This window comes from Podarcis bocagei (assembly GCF_964188305.1).
Source record: "Podarcis bocagei genome assembly, chromosome: 8".
NCBI lineage: Eukaryota > Metazoa > Chordata > Lepidosauria > Squamata > Lacertidae > Podarcis > Podarcis bocagei.
The window spans coordinates 2313858-2329816 of NC_138133.1; the positions used below are offsets into that span (position 1 = coordinate 2313858).

The following is a 15959-nucleotide window of genomic DNA, read 5'->3' on the forward strand; positions in this document are numbered from 1 at the left end:
CACACTTCAAAACGACCTTGACAGATTAGAGAACTGGGCCAAAACAAACAAGATGAATTTTAACAGGGAGAAATGTAAAGTATTGCACTTGGGCAAAAAAAAATGAGAGGCACAAATACAAGATGGGTGACACCTGGCTTGAGAGCAGTACATGTGAAAAGGATCTAGGAGTCTTGGTTGACCACAAACTTGACATGAGCCAACAGTGTGACGCGGCAGCTAAAAAAGCCAATGCAATTCTGGGCTGCATCAATAGGAGTATAGCATCTAGATCAAGGGAAGTAATAGTGCCACTGTATTCTGCTCTGGTCAGACCACACCTGGAGTACTGTGTCCAGTTCTGGGCACCACAATTCAAGAAGGACACTGACAAACTGGAACGTGTCCAGAGGAGGGCAACCAAAATGGTCAAAGGCCTGGAAACGATGCCTTATGAGGAACGGCTAAGGGAGCTGGGCATGTTTAGCCTGGAGAAGAGGAGCTTAAGGGGTGATATGATAGCCATGTTCAAATATATAAAAGGATGTCACATAGAGGAGGGAGAAAGGTTGTTTTCTGCTGCTCCAGAGAAGCGGACACGGAGCAATGGATCCAAACTACAAGAAAGAAGATTCCACCTAAACATTAGGAAGAACTTCCTGACAGTAAGAGCTGTTCGACAGTGGAATTTGCTGCCAAGGAGTGTGGTGGAGTCTCCTACTTTGGAGGTCTTTAAGCAGAGGCTTGACAACCATATGTCAGGAGTGCTCTGATGGTGTTTCCTGCTTGGCAGGGGGTTGGACTCGATGGCCCTTGTGGTCTCTTCCAACTCTATGATTCTATGATTCTATGATTGATGCATGCAACCATCACTTGATGTTGCAGTCCATGGGTGATGGTCTGGCCCTAAATGATGGCATATCAAGTGATGAGCACACATGTGTGATCCCACCCTAAAGTCTATTTCCAACATCACATTTTGGTATGTTGAAGTCAACATGAGACGTTTTGAAAACATTAATTTTGCATTGTGAATACTTTGCTGAATAGGCAATGAAACATAAAAGACAGGGGTGGAGGAAAGGCTTAACATTACTGTAAGAATTGTGAAAATAGATCAGGAATGTGTGTGGTAATGAAGCAGTGTAAGCACTGTAAGATTAGAACATGCCTTTCTGAGTCTTTAGGGAGGAGTGAGATGTTGCAGCAGTGATGCTCTAAGGGCTCGACCACACTTCCGCTTGTGGCGTCTTTTCTAGGCGTGCGGTGGAGAGGTCTTTCATTTGCCCCTCCATCAGAGGCGGATTTAGGGCAGAGTGACCAGTTCTGCTGCATTGGGCGCTGAGCCTAGGGGGCGCTGCAGGGTGTCACAGCTATGACGTAGTCATAGTGAATTGAGCAGAATGGAATGGGGGGAGTGCTGAATTTTGGCCTCACACAGAGAGGGTGCTGCTGAAATTTGAAAGACAAAGTCCACCCCTGCTGCCACTTTCCCTCTGCAACCTGCTGTTTCCCATTGAGTCAGAACAGATGTCTGCAGAGTGACGTTTTGTTCCGATTCAGCAGGAAACAGGAGGTTTTCCCAGGGAAAGCAGTGGGATGAACGAAAATCATGGGGCAAGCAGAAGAAAACACGGGACATGTAGAAGATTGAACGAGCCATCAGAGAAAAGCACAAAGAACAGGGAAGGGAAGCTTGATGACAGAGCACACACACCGCATGCAGGAGATTCCAGGTTCAATCCCTACCACTGCAGTTTAAAAAGCATCAGACAGCAGTGATGGAAAAGGTCTTTGAGCCTGCAGAGCGGTAGAGAGGGATTATGATGTGACTCTTCCCCATCATATATATGTTGGAAGTACTGTATGACAGCAGGGATCATTCAGTTAATAACCTAAGGGTTAGTTCTGTTTACAGTTAGCAACCAAGTGAGATGGTGCTAGGCAATGTGGCATGATCCTTACTGAGGTACCTGCAGCTCTGATTGCCTGTGTAGTTCTGAGGGAGTTTCTCCTCAATAAGGTAAAGGAAAGGTAAAGGACCCCTGGACGATAAAGTTCAGTCAAAGGCAACTATGGGGTGCAGTGCTTACCTCACCGAGGGAGCTGGCGTTTGTCCACAGACAGCTTTCTGGGCCATGTGGCCAGCAGAACTAAACTGCTATTACAGCAACGGGACACCATGATGGAAAACAGAGTGCATGGAAACGCTGTTTACCTTCCCACTGCAGCAATACCTATTTGCTTGCACTGGCGTGCTTTCAAATTGCTAGGTTGGCAGCAGCTGGAGCTCACCCCGTCATGTGGTCTCAAACTGCCAACCATCTGATTGGCAAGGCCAAGAGACTCAGTGGTTTAGACCACAATGCCACCCGCGTCTTCAGTATGTGTTGTTGAATGCCTTCCTGCTATGTACAAGACAAAACCCCTCTGTTCGTTTCTCCTCAAATTATACAGTTTTGTTCAATTTATTCAGTAAAGTGTTATCAAGACATTTCCCACTGGACTCTGACTACACTAAAGTGACTTTACTAACCATCTACTCACTGCATAATACACGATGCAGCCTATGCAATCCACATGATGGCCTGGGTATCTGCAGAGTCGAGTCTTCTGAACTCTCTCCCATTTAGTGGGGGGATTGTCTTGCACCAATTAAGACTATACGTGTAGAGGCTAGTGCGTAGAGTTCCTGGCTCACACAATGTCCTTGTGACAGAGGAAGTGGCCGTGCACCTCTCCACCACATATGGTTGCCAACTAACAGGGGAAAAGCTTCTTCTGTGCTCTTTATTTTATTGTTGTCAGTTACCTTGTGCATTTTATATGGCAAAGAAGGATATAAATTTAATAAAGAAACAAGCCTGTTTATTGGGCTAGCTTTCTGCTTTGGGACCAGTTGCCCAAAAGCTAAGAAAGGCTTGTGTGTTCTTTCTTTGACTTCCACCATTTTTCAACTGTACATTTTGACGTATAGCTAGATAGTTTTTGTTCTACACTCTGTTCCTTGATTGGCTTAATCACCCCACCCCACCCCACCCCACCCCACCCCACCCACTTTCCCCAACTATTGGGCTCTGCTGCGTACCTCCAACCTCAGACCAAATGTCCTATGGCCCATCGGGGGGGGGGGGGGGGCTCGGGTGCCACCCAGGTATATTCTGTCTCCCCAAGTATTAGCAACTAGGAACCACTCCCTCCAGGAAACACTCCTTAGCCAGCTAAGGGGGTGAACTAGACTTTACGTCCACCAAGTGCATAGGCTTAGAATGGGAGTGTCATTATATAGCATGAATCCAGCCACAAAATGGTAGGTTTCACATCCACCTATACAAAGGATGGAGCAGTCCTGGAGAAATCAAAATGCATTCATACTTCTTTATGCTGGCAAGATTTCCTGACTGAAAGCTGTTGTCATAACCTTAAACCTGTTACTTCATTCTGGCCTTGCCAATTTTGAACAGCTGTATCAAAGCCAACATAAGGAAAGTGGAACCATTTTGAATGGGCAAAAAGGCAGTGCAGTTTTGGCTGCTGTGCTTAAAATAGCAGTGTTTGCTCACAGCCAAATGAGGAACTAAGATGATTTATTATAAGCTGCAGCAGAATCTATTATTCATGTTAGAGGCATGGAAAGGTCTTTGATATGTATCTGGAAAAATCTTCAGGCCCATAAAAGAGATAAATTGTGTGTGAATCGTGTCACTGAAAGGAGAGGAGAAACTCATTCACAGTGTCATGCCTTGCTTATAATGTAGTTGCTATCACTAAACTTCAGTTCCTATAAGCACATTCTACACATATTTACCTTTCACCTTTTACCCATACTTGAACTGCATACGAATTTTATCAGAAAGAGGCTTTCATTAACAGAACTCAGCACTAAAGAGCAAATGTTCATTTGGCTTGGATTTGTTCCATGCCTGCTGAATTTGGAAAGAGGCCTGCAGCCCAAAGCCTGGCTGGTTCTTATGGATCAGTGTTAAATCCAGCCCTTCACATATCCCTGCATCACTTCTCACAAACAGACCGAGTCCTCCTTCCTGTCTTGTGGAAGCTCTCCCCCATGTCTACATCCTTCGCCCCGACTCCTCAGCTTCTTGATCTTCAATTCCCTGTTTCTCAAGCTCCTTTTCTTATACCCAGCGGCGCAGCAAGCCAATTGGGCGCCTGGGGCAGGGCGAGGAGGGGCAGGATGCTCTGAGGGGCCTCCAAGGAGTCTGCCTGCCTCCTCCCTCTCAGCCGCCCTACAGCTGAGGGGGAGCCAGTGGGCGGACGGTTGGGGCAGCGCAGAGCCTGCGGGCGCTGAAGCCACTGTGTCACTCCCAGGAGAGACGCATGGCTCAGGCGCACTGCAGGCCCCGTGGTGAGTGCCGCCCGGCATTTTGTCACCCCCCTCAGTGGTGACACCCGGGGCAGACCACCCCATCACACCCCCTTCCTCCGCCCCTTATACCCCCCATATGACAGGACCTGTGTGTGAGTTCTCCCTGCCAACCCTATAAACATACACACACCCTTCCCAGACTGAATATATAATTGCTTTTCTGCAGACCCAAGGAGTTTCAATGCCACTAAAGAATCCAGTAATTAATTCACATAACTTCAAGGTTTGTCAAAACATTTTTTATTTATTGATTGATTGTACAAAACTAAAGATTGCACAAGCCAGTTTACGCATGCATGAAACTGTGCATGTGAATAAATTTTCTCAAATTCAGAATCATCAACAAAACTTTATTTACTGCATTTACATCCGACCTTTTTTCCCAAGGAGCTCAAGGGAGCCTACAAGGTTCTGTGGCTCCTCATTTAATCCCCCAAACAACCCTGTCAGGCTGGCTGGATGAGGCACCAACTGTCCCAAAATCACCCAGGGAACTTCAAAGCTGAGGACACTCTAACCACTATACCTCACTGTCTCTCTTTCATTTCATCTTCAAAATAATGTTTTTCAATGGAGTCAGAGAGTACATTCAACTCCCAAGTCATCAAGTGATGGGTAAGCATTGTGTGAACAGACGTGGTATCACCCAATTCATTAACTGTATGAATAACTCTAGAGACTTCTTTTGTCTTCACTATACATTTCCCCTGCTAGCGTTTGGATTGCTCTGTGCCTGATTGTTGCCTTATTTGTTTTAATGAAAAGACATCCAAGTGTTTGGTAATGACTTCATACAAGATAATAACAACAAACTCTCCTGCTTAAATGCCTATAATTAGGGTACTCATTAGTATTAATTGTACTAATTAACCTCCCACACATACCAGCTTGGCAAGGAATACACAGAACACTAAGAAAGAGTGGCTACATAGATTTCAGGTTTTGTTGTTTTCATAATTGCAACCTGACTTTCTACAAGGGTAGCCACTTACACATCGCCAAAGAAGAGGAAACACATCATCCAGAAAACGGGGCAAAAGAGGGTGCAAATTTCCATTAAAATTGGACATGCTAATTTATATAGAGAGATGTGAAATTAGAAACAATTATTGTTTATTAAGTAAAAATACAATAGGTCTCACCCTATTGAGTCAGATTGTGATCAAGGGGCCTGTATGTCTGCTCAGTCAACTGTGCAAATGCAGACTGTTGGTGGGCCAATTCAAAGCCCTGACTCTCTCTTCCTATGGTTCTTTATCTTTAAATTAGACTTGTACTTCAAACAGAGGACAACTTCAAATAGAGAACTGTCTCCTACCAGCCCTTTGAATAAAGAACTGTCTTCTGTAAAGTAGGACACATAGAAACTCAACTTCCCACCTAGCAGACCACCAGATGGCTCACATTATAATCCCAATATCATAAAAACAACAACAAAATATGTATAAAAGCCAATAAAAATAACAGTAAAAATATAGCCAGCAGCAAACATACAAAAACATACAAAACAAAACCACCACATCATCCCTCAAAAACCTGGTGGAGCCAAAAGTTTTCTACAAACTTTCCAAAAGTCTTTGCAGAACAGGCCTAGCAGGCCTTTTGGAGGAAGGAATTCCACAGGAAAGGCATCACCACAAAAAATCCCTGTTATTTATTTATTTTTCAAATTTCTATGCTCCCTCTATACTGAGGATGACAGTGGCATGTTTCTAAAGGTTAAACATGCCAGATCTGTAGTGTCCATGACCTACAGAATTTTTCTAAAAATTGTCTTGTTCCACCCAAGCATAGTTTGCTGCCCCAAATCTGGAAATTCATAGATATGTTTTACCACCACAGGTGGCACCGACTTGCCGTTTCCTTCCTTCTGCCACCAGAGCTGTTGGCAGTAGACAAGCAGAATGAACACCCTGTTGTGTGCAGCTGTCAACTGTGATCTGACAGCTCAAGCCATTCGTGGCCCCAGAAGGAAAATTCATAGTTCTGTGCATCATACTCGCTTGTTGTGGCTCATAGCATTCCTATAGATCTTCAAAGCATTAGTCCCTGTAGGACAGCAAAGGGACAGCTGTGCCCCCACCTGTAAGTCCAGCTAGCATGGTCAGCATGGGACAATGACCGTTGTAGTCCAACGACATCTGGAGCAAGCGCAGCTTTCCCACCCCTGTCACAGGACTTACCTGCACTTAAAAGAACCCTCTAGCTGTAATGTTCTTGTGCAAAACTCCCTTTCATGTTAATGAGCACTCAGCAAAAGGAAACTTCTGGAGGACTGTATGTCATGGGTCACCTCTATTCATTTTCTTTCCTGTCGTGCCTGATGATGAGCAAAATTTATTAATGTCCTTATTCTTTATTTGATTAATTACACCCTGTTCTCCAACATGACTGTGATTTGAAAGAGAGAAGAAAAGCCCTGCAGAGCCTTGGGAGTCATTGCTGGAACAGTTAAAGAAGGTGGGGAGAGTCCTCCTTCTGTCTGGGTTCCTGCGTCTTATCTCTTGAGCCATTCACCTCCAGGGCCTAATGCTCATCTATGCTGAAAAGTATATTAGAAAGAGATGCTATCTTCATCACTGACCTGTTCACAGACGGACGACAGACAGACAAAGCCCTTTATAAATGAGTTTGGCTAGTGCAGGAGAATGTGCTGGTGGATTGTATACAAAGGTCCTTATTTTAGTAACTTCCTCATCATCTTCCACAAGGTGTCACTAGAGATTGTTATACTTTTCCACAGACAGAACCCTTCCACCCCCATGAAAGGTTATTCTTAGCTTGCTAACAGAATACAGTATGTAGATGGGGAACGAGTGGTTTAAATAAAAAATTGAGCATGGTGGGAAATTAGGAAATCACCTTTGTGATTATTTATAATACAGCAAGCCATTTGCTAATTTATATATCCTTAATGAACAGTTTAGGAAGGGGCAGGTTGCTTCTGTCCAAAATAATTATATAGAAGAGAAAATTTTAGCAGGGACTGCTTTTCTAGGCACTTCACAACAAGCTGTGCTATCAAAATTTCCTCTCCTACACACTGTGCCCACCCATTTCTGCCACCTGGGTGATGCCAACTCTTTCTCTCCTCAGAAACCCACATTTTCCATGAAGCCTTAGTTCCAGTCCTTTTCAACTGAAAACAGACATTCCTGGTAAATTACGGGGCATATTAATTATTATTTGCTATTTATTTATTTATTTCCCCACCCTTCCTGCCAGAAGAGTCCAGGGCACCAAACACAAATGAGTAGGTGGGGAAGGGGGGCAACAGACATATACCGTATTTTTCGCTCTATAACACGCACCCAACCATAACACGCACGTAGTTTTTAGAGGAGGAAAATCCGTAGGCATGCCACCCGTAGGCATTCCCTCCATAACACGCACAGACATTTCCCCTTACTTTCTAGGAGGAAAAAAGTGAGTGTTATGGTGCAAAAAATACGGTAATTTGAATCTTTATTGCTACATTGGCATAAACCTCTTGCCTTTACAATACATTTTTATCTTTATCTTTTTTATGTCGGGCAGTCCTTTAGCAGAGAATTCTATGTTACATTCAAAGGCATGTAACCTATCTGCAGGCCCCTGCCCCCAGATTAAAATGTTTCACCAGAAATGAGGTGGGTGGGTGGGTGATTAAGAGCAGAGAATCAGTTTGGCGCAGAGACGCTTAACTCTTTCACTTGTCTGCCATTTGCCTGCTGTCTGTTGCTCCTCTAGAACAGCTTTTTCATTTGTTAGAGCCACATGCATTTGCATATAATATGGAATTCGGCCATTGTTTGTTTTTCAGTTGGTGCAGATTTTGTCCCCTCCACATGAGAAGCTGCACCTGCCTGAAGAAACCTCTTATGAAGGCAGACAGGGCCTTGGCTATCCTTTGCATCTGATGCCCCACTAAGCCCCACTGTGAGGCCATCATCCATTATGGGAGGCAAAAACAAAGTTTCATCGGCTTTGTTTTTAATGTCCCACCTGTTCATTTCATTGGCTAACTTGTAATACATACTAGGAAAAGATACAGGACTTCAAGCCTCTAAAGCAGTGTTTCCCAAACTTTTTTGGGCAACGGCACACCTGTTTACTGAAAAAAAATCTCGCGGCACACCACCATTAAAGCCCCGCCCCGTGACGTCAGCGCGCAGCGTCACGCCGGGAGGGACGCACGAAAGTGAAAGTTTTTTCCCTCCCCCCTCAGTCCCTCGCTCGGAATTCAGCTCGTTTGGGGCATCGCTCCGGCTGCTCCCTCTCCCGCTGCGCAGGAGCGATGCCTCTCTCTGGCTCTCCCTCCGCGCAGGCTGAGGGAGGGAGGGAGGTGCGCGTGTGACCCGTCTCTGCTGGGAGACCAAACCCAGCGAGGCAGAGTCGCGCGGAGGCGCCCAGGCAGCGCTGCTGGCTGCGAGGAGGAGCGCCAGGCAGCAGCAGGAGGCGCGGCCTCTCCTCGCCGCCGCCGCCCCGCCTCTCGCCGCCCGACTCGCCCGCCTCCCTCCAGGCATCTCGCGGCACACCAGCCGATGTCTCACGGCACACTCGTGTGCCGCGGAACACCGGTTGGGAAACACTGCTCTAAAGTCCCACAGTGACATGAGCACTGGCTGGGTAGAGGGTGTCTCTCTTCCAGATGTGCCCTCCGGGTTTCCTAGTGCATTTGACTGATCCAGAGTGTTTTCTGAGGTATTTCCTGCAGGTCTAGCTGGAAGTCCTGTTGATGCCCTCTTCTCTGACTGGAACAGTGATAGGATGTAGGCTATTGATACAATTGTACCCAGCCACCCGCAGCCCAGCCATGGTCATGTCATCGGTGTTCCCAGGAGCTGAATGCAAGGAAACACACCAGGGTTGATGACTAGAGTGGAAATGGCAGAAGTCTTATAGTGTATATGTGACCCACTTACAATATTACTCTGTGGTGATGATAGCAGTGAAAAAAGCATACTTCCCTGCTACCTTTGAGTCTGCTCACTGATGTCCAACAGTGCTCATTTTTGTGGTGAAGGATCCCAAAACAGGTCCCAAAGGCTAATGGGAAGCAGCAGCTGTATATTTTGCATGTAAATTAGCTGGTGTCCATGCCAACTTTGATGCCATAGCTGAGACAGAGTCAGAGACATATGTGGCTGGTGCTCCATTGGGTCACATCATAATGGATACTTTTCACAGCTTATGCAACCTGAGCTCTTCCTTAAAAACAAAAATCAAGTGACCATTTGTGCCTTTTTGTTTCTCTTTCAAACTTGCATCTTTGAGAAGCAGAGCCATCGCCTAATTATAAACATTTATGCCACAGTTTGGTATCTAGCTAGCACCTAAGCTGTGCGTGTGTTGACCCACTCTGAATCACACTGAGCAGGTACAGACCCCAGGAGACCCCAGAGGGCAGCCCTCACCCCGCCCCCCCACCGGCCCCACCTCATGGGCTGCCAAGGAGGAGGCAGATCCAGCAACCAAGGAGCATGCTGCAACCACTGCTGCCCCTGCAGTAGCAGCAGCAGAAAGCACTGCATTCCTTGGAAGCTAGACCTGCTGCCCCCGCGGGTCCTGCCGCCTGAGGCGGTTGCCTCACCTTGCCTCATAGGTGGGCCAGCTCCAGCAGCAAGGTAATTTCAAACTTCTCACTTAAGAGCCCCATGGGTTGGGGAATGTTGAGATATCAGTGCATAATACTTTAATTATTTCCAAGATGGAATAAACCTTCCCTGATGCATTTGGTAGCCCTCTTGCTCATTCTGTTGAAAGGGGTCTTTGCATCCAGAGACCTGCTCTCTGATAACACCACCCTGATAACACCACCCTGGTCCAACAACAAAGGTCTCCTCTGCTGCTGGTTTGTCCCTGAGCTCTACAGAACTCCTCTCTGGTCGCAACCTTCCTTGAGCTGGTTTGACAAGGCTATGAATTATTCATGTGCTGTAAAGTTCCTCCATGCGCCTGCCTGGGTGTTCAGCGTGCCGAATACTTCTGGGAGTTTGCACACAGCTCTCCACCTCTCTGCATCTGCTTAGTGATGAAGTGGCTCTTGGGCTGCTAGAGGTTGAGTGCCACCGCTCTAAGCAGCAGCAGACTGATTCAGCTAAATAAACACGGAGGCTCAAGAATAAAAATGGAGGTCTTACGTTAACACCTTGCTCGGAATGTAATCTTGCTCTAGAGTCATGTCGGAACATAGAGACTTGGATCCAAAAGCCCCAGAATGGTAATGCCTTTATTGGGGGCTGGCTAAAATGTCTCACTTTTGCTTTCCCAGAACTCTTCATCAAGCTAGATATTAAACAAAACAAAACAAAATCAAGTGGGTGGGGGGGAGAGAAAAAGTTGAGTGTGACTTCTGCTCCCAAAGTTTGGAGTTTGTAGCGATCTTAAAATGGAGCACAGGGGAATTGTGCAAATTTAAATTGCTTCAGGATGCCTCTTGGGAAGTGATTCATACATGAAATGAAATGAAGAATAGTAATTGGCTTAGCCTCCCTGGGTGCAAGACAGCAATTTAACATGAATTTTACTATCTAAAGAGACCATTGATCAATAAAATGAAAGCAATAATCAATGTACTGCACTATAAAATAAATAAGACATTATTGTAGATGATAAAAATTAAAATTATTATTTTTTTCTTACCTGCACTGATTGTTTGGATGGGGGACTTTTATCCATTTCCGCAGTCACACAAACAATCAATCAATCAATCAATCAGGAGCTGAACTGGGTTCCACACAATCACAAAAACAAATTAACTGAAAAAGCCTCAAAAACAAAAACGCAAAATAAATAGCAAAAACAAAAGCACCAAACTGAATTTGTTCTGGAAGTCCGTTTGACTTCCGAAATGTTCAAAAACCAAGGCGCAGCTTCTGATTGGTGCAGGCAGCCCAGAAACAATAGCCGACAGCCATATCAGACGTTCGGCTTCCAAAAAATGTTCGAAAACTGGAACACTTACTTCCGGTTTTTCGCTGTTTGGGAACCAAGGTGTTTGAGAACCAAGGTACCACTGTAATAAAAATGTAAGAGTGTCATCATGTGAAGTCAGAGTACAGCCCCCACTGCAGGATTTGCAGTGCCTCGTCACAATTCTTGATTTGCATGAAGTCAGGCTGGGGTAGGGAAAGAGAAGGCAAGGTTACAATATCCATCAACTGAACTTAAAAGGTAAAGGGACCCCTGACGTTAGGTCCAGTCGCAGATGACCCTGGGGTTGTGGCGCTCATCTTGCTTTACTGGCCAAGGGAGCCGGCATACAGCTTCCGGGTCATGTGGCCAGCATGACTAAGCCGCTTCTGGTGAACCAGAGCAGCGCACGGAAACGCCATTTACCTTCCTGCTGGAGCAGTACCTATTGATCTACTTGCACTTCGTGCTTTCAAACTGCTAGGTTGGCAGGAGCAGGGAGCGAGCAACGGGAGCTCACCCTGTCGTGGGGATTCGAACCTCATCTTAAAGATAGAGCAACATAGATAATCACAGGGTCTGTGTGCAAAAGATCCTGCAGAACAGGAGGGAGGAAGAAGTGTGGAAATGGGGGTCGTTTGAATAAGAGAGTAGGCCTGGGCGATGTCAGGTTGTCAACATCATGATGTATCACCAGCCAAACATTGTGATCTGGCAATACACCGCAATGTTGAAACAAGCTGTTCAGCTGGGAGGCACAAAGGCTCCCCCCCCCAGCTGAGCATTAAATTGCTCCTGTCCCCCAGCTGAGTGAGCCCCAATGCCTCTCCAGACTGAACACAAGGTGTCGGGGCTAGCTCGCCTGGGGGGTGGGAGCAGTTTAACGGAGCCCACCCCCCACCCCTGGCTTGTGCTAGCCAGAGGTGGGGGGCTGCTTTAAACTGCTCTGCTGAGGAGTGCGCAGCTGCCCATGCCTTAGTGGAGCAGTTTAAAGAAGCCAAGGGACAAGCTGAATGTGCCCAGCAATACAGCTTGCTCCTCCCTCTGCAGTATGAGGGGAGAGCATGGTGACTTCACCCAGCAATATATCGTGGGTGAAACCGCTGCTGCTCCTAAGTCCATCTGCCACCAGCAGCCCAATGTTGAAAGCGGCACTGGTAGCAGAGGAATTCAGGAGCAGTGGTTTCACTTGCGATATCCCGCTCTGTGAAGCCACCTTCATGCTCTGCCCCTGGGCCTATAAGAGGGAGGTGGCTTCAAAATTGGATGGAATGTGAAAAGTGTGCTAAGTAGTTTTAATGTGCAGGAGGGGAAAGATGCAGGAAGCTATCATGGGCTTGGTCTGTGTGGAAGGGGGGCTGTAAAAAAGGAGAGGGAAGATGAGGGTGAAAACAGGGGTGCAAGCAAAGCGGTACTGCAGAATGAAAGAGAGAGGTAGCTTCAGAAATGGGTTTGGGAAAGTGAAAAGCGACCTGAGCTTGCCAAGTAAGTATGTCATCAAAGTGTGATTTCAGGCAGCCTGTGGTCCAATGCCTACGTAAGGTGCTCATCGAACACCAGCTAAGACCAACCATCTGAAGCCGATTAGCAGCATGATGAACAGCAGTCAAAGGCGCTGGTTTGGAGTAAGGTTAGATGCCCTCTGTCCTCGCCCAACTTCTTCAGGCAAACTCCGAGCCCACAGGGCTATTCTGTAGTGAAAACAGCCAAAGGGAGATCCAGCCATGGATTTCCCATGTCCCTTCACTTTTGGCCCTCAACCACAGGCAAATGTTGGATTTGACCTCAAGGCCACACCCCATTTCACAATAGGTGAATGGGTGTCTAATAGTGGCTCAAGTGACCTGAGTGCATGAAATCTACTCGGAGTCGAGAGTGGATTTCATGCTCTTTATTCAGCTCATAGTGGGGAGGAGGAATGGAAGTTCCTCCACAATATCTGCTTTATATACATTATTTACACAATGGGCCCCACGTGATTGGCTAATTCTGGGATTCTCCTGTAGGCCAATCAGGTTGTGGATTAACTTCCACCTGGAGCTGGATTGGGTGGCTCCTGCGGACCAATCATACTGCTGCATTGTTCTAGGACCAATCAGACTGCTGCATTTTGGATCCTATTGTTCTAGGACCAATCAGACCGCTGCATTTTGGATCCTATTCAGCTCAGTACATAACAGTGCACATTGTAGAACACCCACCCCAGAATTCTCTGTAACTCGTAGAAGTCCTGTGTTCAGGTCTGAATGTCACTGGGCAGGAGGAAAGATTCGTTTCAGCTCTAGTGAGAGAGAAAAGGGACAGAATAAGAATGGGCCCCAAGTTTTGCTATAAGCAAACCTGATTGCAGCCTGCTTCAGCAGGAGTCCAGAACAGGCACTGAAGTAAAATATTCTACCACTTGATCATTTTTCTATTAGCTTGAGAGAGCTCATTATACAATGTAGAAGAAACTTGTACATTATATTGAAAACCTTGACTTATTCATTGTGTGCTGGCATTTAGCATAATAAAAATGTTAAAATGTTTAGTCACTTGACACTTACCACCTCACTTACATGCTGGTTTTTCTTTCTGTAGTTATGAACACATTTAAAGCTTCTCAACTTAAGTTTTTTTTTTAAAAAAGCAACAGCGACACAGAGACATACCCAGATATTACATGTCAAAAGAGATGCTACAGTTGTGGCAGGCTGTTGTGTAACTGCCCTGCATCTTCACTCTCTTCTTTTACAGTTTTGCAAACATTCACAGTTCTGAATAAAAATTTATCTCTGGTGTCCTTTCAGAAAATAATGTAGCGCTTATGAATGGCGGAATGAATTTCAAGGGAAACATCCATGGTGCCAAGACATGAGCAAAATCCTCAAAGGCCTTTCCCAATCTCCCCTCCCCCCTGTGAATACAGAGCAAGTGGCCTGTGTGGTTGTAATTTATTACTAGGGGATAAATTTGATTCCATTCACATTTGAATCTGTATCTGTCAAATCTACGGTTTCTGAAACAATATGAGAACCAAAATGCAACCATCCAGCAGAATTACCAGAATTCAAAAAGTATTACAAAGTATTTAAGGTGTTCGGTAGAATTAGGCACTAAAATAAGTTCAGCAAGTAATTATTATGCTCAGAAATTAAGCTAAGTCTGAGTCCATAGTTACCAAGATCCTTTGGTTTCAGTGAGGAATCAGGAGCAAAGTGAAGGCGCTGGTGGGGAGGCAAAGAACTGCCTCTCAGCCTCTCAGCTACATGGACTTAGATAATTTTGTTCCATTCAGAGATGGAGTCACAACGGTGGAGTGATTAAATTATCCACCAATTGAATGTGAAATGTCCACCTGTCCTATTTACTGTCACATTTGCAGTATCCTTTAACCCAACTGGAGTTCCCTGCATAGTCCATTTGGGGGTCCTTTGATGCTTGTCTGAAGTTTCACAAACTATCTAGTCAGCACATTCTTCCCTAGTACATCTTCTTTGAACTTGCATCCATCTGTGCCATCTTCTTGCCATTGCTCTCAACACAGGACACCATTTGGGTCATGCCTGCACCGTTGTTATGGCTTCCTGAACCTGTAAGGACCTCCTCACTCTCCTTTTTACTGAAAGTACCAGCCAACGAAAATAGCAAGCAAGGCCTTTCTCTCAGTTGATATCCAAGTCATCTTGGATAGCTTAGCTGGTTAGAGTTAATCCCCATCAAGGGCTGCGCTCCCTTGGAGTACTCTGTTGGGCACCTTGCCTGGCAATGGTGGGCAGGGCCAGAGCCAAACATTGGTGGGGCCATCATGTCTCTCTCTAACTGCCCCCCTTGAACACCCTCTTTTCTCCTTCCGAGGGCGTCCAGGGGAGGGACAAATCACTCTTGCCCGTGATCTGAACTGCAGAAGGCTTTGCGCTCACACTTCTTCCTTGCTCCATTCACTTTCCTCCCGCATCATTCTCCTTCCCTGCCTTAAAGAAAAGAGACTTTTGTTTTTCTTTGTTTTTACGTTTTTAGTGAATTAGAGTGCATACCTACCCTCTTATCCTTGAGGGGCTCTAGTTGCTTCTGTGTTAACTTACACATTTAATATTAATCTGTATGATGTTTTGCATACCTTTTGTACTTCAAGCCTTTGCTGCAAAATTGGGCCAAAAAAATAAAAAAGTATTACCAATTTGATTTTCAATAACTATATTTATGTAAGTTATTCTTTTTCTGAATATTAGAAGCGGTTGCATGGATATATTTCTCTCTCTTCCTTTCTCACAGATGTGATTTTTCCCCCTCCATTGTCAACATTATTGTTGATCCTGAAATTATAGTGTAAGGAGAGTTATTTGCTAGGAGATGTTGCAAATAAAAAATGAGTTTCAGAAAATAACTACAACAGAAACATTTAAATAAACATAGAGATTACAGAGAGAAACACAAATATAGTTCCTAGGGGCTCATTTGACTTCGTCCTACTGCATGATTTTGAGAGCTATCTATAAGTGGAAGGAAGGAGGGGACACAAGCACTTAATAGAGATACTATTAAGCATTTTTCAGTATGAATCTTTACTTGTTACTTATCCTTCCTTCTCTACCTGTAACTATGTAAAAGAAACCACCTCACTCCAAGCATTTCACTGAAAAATTGCTTTTTGCTCTTGACACTGGGTGTCCTGGCCTCCTCAGACAGTGAGTCTAATGGCGGGGGGTTTACAGTAAAG

General features: G+C 45.4%; 1 long non-coding RNA gene across 1 annotated transcript in view; it reads right to left on the bottom strand.

Moving 5' to 3' along the window:
• Window positions 1–8945: 8945 nt before the first annotated feature.
• LOC308593567 overlaps window positions 8946–15959 on the bottom strand; it is a 53918-nt gene continuing 46904 nt past the window's right edge. Inside the window, exons 2-4 of the long non-coding RNA XR_014011012.1 lie at window positions 13462–13541; window positions 10991–11466; window positions 8946–9556 (exon numbers count right to left, since the gene is read on the bottom strand). This is a non-coding gene — a long non-coding RNA (uncharacterized lncRNA). The remainder of the gene's footprint in view (window positions 9557–10990; window positions 11467–13461; window positions 13542–15959) is intronic.